General features: G+C 37.1%; 1 protein-coding gene across 2 annotated transcripts in view; it reads right to left on the minus strand.

The window, feature by feature from the left end:
* The window catches only part of LOC101860641, a 26,338-nt gene extending 25,908 nt beyond the window's left edge, over positions 1-430 (minus strand). The window contains exon 1 of one of the 2 annotated variants that reach the window (XM_035969045.1): positions 167-430. The gene's annotated coding sequence lies outside the window, so the exon portion shown is untranslated. The remainder of the gene's footprint in view (positions 1-166) is intronic. The other variant, XM_035969046.1, reaches the window with a different exon arrangement.
* Positions 431-4,944: the final 4,514 nt, after the last annotated feature.

The raw sequence follows: 4,944 nt of genomic DNA on the forward strand, positions 1-4,944 counted from the left end.
GCTATAATAAAACCAAAGAGCCTTTTCAGACGTGCGTTTCTTCACTCTCTCTATATCTGTTTGTACCCACAAACCGAACAATATTACAGAATCTACAGTCCATGTTAATGTCTGAGAAAGAACAATTAATATTTATCTTGTTGACTCGAATTAGTTTTAGGCTTACCTGTCTTCAGAACAAGATCTAGATTAGATCCAGCAGCAGAACTAGAAGAATGTTCTTTCTCGTCTTGCATCAACTCAATCAATGTTTCTACTTTCTCTTTCCTACTTTCCTGTCAATTTTTGCCTGTCATAGTTCAGAGTTCAGAGTTCGTCTTGGGTGCGTCATGGGTAGATTGCAGCAATTGCAGCGACAGTCTATTTTTAACACTAGGTTATTTCCGTCTTATCGGGTCTTATTCCGTATAATGTCTTGGGTGGAATGCTGTTGTTGTGCTAATAGTGGAAGAAAGATAAGGGTAGACCCTAAAAAAATTGCAACAAAAATGAAACGTATATGGTTCAACAGATATAAAATTGCATGTAATAACATATTAAAAAGGCCGGCACTATTTCTCCGAACGTTCGGGAAAATAAAGCTGGGCACTATTTCTCCGAACGTTCGGGAAAATAAAGCTAGGCACTATTTCTCCGAACGTTCGGGAAAATAAAGCTGGGCACTATTTCTCCGAAAACTCTGAAATCACATCCTTTCTCGCAAATTTCGGATATTATATAGATCTATAATTATAGTATAAGCCTACCAGAGATTGTTCGTATACAATATGGTTCAAGCGGTCCAAAAAATGTCCGCAGTAAATATTTATATAAAGAAATGCTACAATTCCAAACAGTTTTTCGCTACAGATATGGCGTGTTGCCTATGAAGGGTGCTGCTCTTAAACGTAATGTGTTGTGTTCACTCGTGTGCTGTCTAGATCTAGATCTAGATCTACGGAGGGTTATTGATAACGACACATAGAACTGGCATCTGCGTTTGTCACTGCTGCGACCAATGTACTGACACTGGCAAAGCCCCTTAATGTGTGTGATTCCATAATTTAGCCTACATGTAATATCCTGTCCTTTTTTTTTTTAAATTACGCACATTGAGGGTTAAAACAGCCTATCTTCTTCGGACAGATCTAGATCTAAGTAGTCAAAATATTTTTTTCTCCCCAAAATCACTTCTTTTGGATGAAATTAATCAAAAAGTACCACTCAACACATGTATAGGTTTATTCCAAATGCAATTCTGAATAATTCCATAGAAGTTAAGCGTATTTTTTTTCTGTTTGTGATCCTTTTTTCAAAATTATTTTTAAAATTATTTTTTTTCAATATCGGATGTTATGATCCAAATGTACAAATATTATGGAATATATGTAAATAACTGCACATTTTTCAATATTTTCCTGTTCTATATACAGTTATGGTTATTTTGAGGTATCATTTGACTAGGTGCAAACATATTTTTTTAGTTTCACCTGAGATTATAAATTTTTTATTTTCCAATTTTATCCGCATCCAATCACAATTGTGTTGCATAATCGCCTCTTACAGGAACCAAAGTTGAAAAATACGCAAATAAATAATGCAGATGTATTCTACAAACCATACTGAAAATGTTGGTATATAAAATGTTGATATTTATTTGAATTATGGCCCCAAAGACCTGTGAACTGCACACTAATCGTCATCTCATTTCGCCCTCCCGAAAAGACTTCGTCCACAAGCCGAAAATAATACGTAGCAAATGAGTTTAAAAAGCGTTAAAAGTTGTCAAATAAGCAAAATTTATGTTACGACCAAATAGGTTTATCATACTTGCTTGACGCGAGAATGTTTACGTAATTTGTACGGATTTTCCCGAAAATGAAGTAATTTGTAATCGTCATCGGTATCAGCGCTTTTTATGTAAAAAGTATGGGAAGCCAATATTATATTAAGAATACGTTTTCTCACATTCTCAGCCTTTCAGTGGATATTTGTTTACAGTGTAATTTCCCTCTAAAGAATTTCCCCTTGTGCAATTGACATAACAAGGTGTGAATATTATTTTGGCCGTTGTACAACATATAAAGAATAATATAGATGGGACTGAAGGGCACTAAGTGCGCATTTCGTGTCACTGATACGTGCAAAATCTTTTTGCAAAACATAGATGAGAAAGACTAGTCACAGTCCAGCTTAGTTAACAGGCTGAAACGCAAACTTCGGTTAAGTCTCCACAGGGGCGAAGGCTGACTTGTTTGACAGGGTAATCAAAGTGAAACGGGACCAGATATGGCCTGTAGATATCACACAAGAATCTTACTCGAGGCGGTGACTCTGAGTTGTGAATGAAAACAAATCCGGAATTCATATTGTATGTTCAACCGCCAAAATAATCGGGAAAGTATCTTATTAAATATCAGTTCCAACTAAAATTAAATTTAACTTTAGATGTGAATACATAAACACAAAGCAAAGAAGCAGAGACGTCAGTACTAGATCTATATGTTATAGATCTACCAGTGAGTCTAACTCTTTGGTAGAACATGACAATTATCATTTTTTAAATTTTACATTTGGCTGTTTTTGTTAGCCTTCCGCGGCCAGGAGCTGGTGTCATAATCGAGGTCACGATCTGATTATAGGACAGTAAAAAGTCGAGGAAAAAAAGCAAGTACTTGCAACAGTGAAGAGATTGTTAGGAGTTAGTTCCCCTCACATTTGTGAGGTAGACTCGACCAGTGTTAGTTAGCTTACATAATCAGGGCTTGAGATTGATTTTAACTGTGATCCCGAAGGGGTGAACAGGGTATATGTGGCAATGAAACAGCTTAGACTGCTATGCACATGTTCCCTTCAACTATATTGCTGGACTCTTCCAGCCTCACTTTAAGCTTACTTAATCAAAGCTTGCGACTGCTTATGGAGTGGCCCGAGAGGGGTGAGGAGGCTATTTCTGTGGCCGTGAAACCGTTTTGAATGTTAGGCATACTGTTCATTGTTGATTACGAACGTCTTTTGACATTTAATTTAAGAGGTTTACGTTTATGGATGAATTTGACAGCGAAAATGTTTTAAAATTAGGAAGGGAAGCAGTGATTATTTGATTATATAGACGCTTCGCCCCTGAGTCTCCAAGAGTTCCAGCACCCGCTGATTGTTTAAGGTCTGAAAAGAAAACTTTGCAGTCAAGCAAAGTCATAGACCTATAATGTCTTCCGCGTGTGAACCGAGACCCGAAGTCAGGACACAATAAAGAAAGTACGAACGGACAAAAATATTCTTGGTTGTTTTTATTCGGTTGCGACTTCAGAATTTTCAAGTAGTCACCACTTTCTGTAACATTAGAAGTTGCATTTTTTTTAAAGGACATCATTGAGGCCTCAATATGTTTTAAAGATTTATAGATGCCGTTCATTATGTTGTATCCTCTCTAAAGGCAAATTAATTTGAGCAGATCAATATTCGGAATCTGATGACCATTTGAGAAGACCATCAGTACGAGGTGAAGGGCTTAATTTTGTATGGACCACAGTACCCGAAAAAGAAAAACTGATAGGCGCAGGGGAAAACATTACATAATGAATAGCGGAGGTTGATGGGGAGTTGTTGTTGTTACATTTCAGTAATCGGCTTCTTCAATTATACGAATGCGAGGATTTTATGAAACACCAAAGGGCATTAAGGATGCCAGGCAGAAGCAAATTGTCTAGTCAGCTCGTCAATTGATAAAAAATCTACATTTGAAAAAGAAGTCTATCCATAAGTAAATCTAATTGGATATATATTATGGAGAAGAAAAGGCGCTAACTTGGTGGTCTCTTTGGGCTGTTTCTTGAAACTGTCAATATGTACTACGATCCACGAATGAAAATAGTTGCCAGCCGACCGAGATCTATGGTTGCTCCCCTCCTTATTGAAAGGTTAGTATTTTTTAATCGCCACTTCTCCTCAAGGCAGGCCTCAATTGTGAACTCAATGAACGCACTGGGACTCTGCTCCCCATACCGAGAGGCTCAAAGATTTAACTTGAATGCTGCTGTTGGGTCACTCACTGGAAATATTCACGACTATAGCACACAGCTGTACTCAGTTTGAGGCATTCAAACTTTGACCACAATATAAGGACTCCAGATGGAGAAAGGACATTCATGGCAGGGGGGATGACAGCAGCGCTCACACATACTGAACTGAAGAAAACGTCCATACCCCGGTCATCAGTATAAAACTCCATCACATTCCAGGTGGTTCTATATAGGGAAGCCTCAAGGGAGCGCGAAGACTGGGATACAATAGAGTATCATTCTTTCTTTAAGAAAGTTTCTTGAAATCTATCAGTGCACTTTCAGATAGGCTACCATTTTTCACATTTCAATTCAAATGGACAAGAAATCAATGTCACACGTACTTCTCTAAACTGTGAGATATTTAGGTAAATTAGACTGCAGTTCAATGAAATGCATCTGCAAGAAAAATGAAACAGATTGCTATCCTGCCTTCAAATTTCTGCTTCTTGTTCTTCTTGTTCTTCTTGTTCTTCTTGTTCTTCTTGTTCTTCTTGTTCTTCTTGTTCTTGTTCTTGTTCTTGTTCTTCTTCTTCTTGTTCTTCTTGTTCTTCTTGTTCTTCTTCTTGTTCTTCTTGTTCTTCTTGTTCTTCTTCTTCTTCTTCTTCTTCTTCTTCTTCTTCTTCTTCTTCTTCTTCTTCTTCTTCTTCTTCTTCTTCTTCTTCTTCTTCTTCTTCTTCTTCTTGTTCTTCTTGTTCTTCTTCTTGTTCTTCTTGTTCTTCTTCTTGTTCTTCTTCTTGTTCTTGTTCTTCTTGTTCTTGTTCTTGTTCTTGTTCTTGTTCTTCTTCTTCTTCTTCTTCTTCTTCTTCTTCTTCTTCTTCTTCTTGTTCTTCTTCTTGTTCTTCTTCTTGTTCTTCTTCTTCTTCTTCTTCTTCTTCTTCTTCTTCTTCTTCTTCTTCTTCTT

The sequence above is a fragment of the Aplysia californica genome, unplaced genomic scaffold, assembly GCF_000002075.1.
Source record: "Aplysia californica isolate F4 #8 unplaced genomic scaffold, AplCal3.0 scaffold00109, whole genome shotgun sequence".
Taxonomy (NCBI): Eukaryota; Metazoa; Mollusca; class Gastropoda; order Aplysiida; family Aplysiidae; genus Aplysia; species Aplysia californica.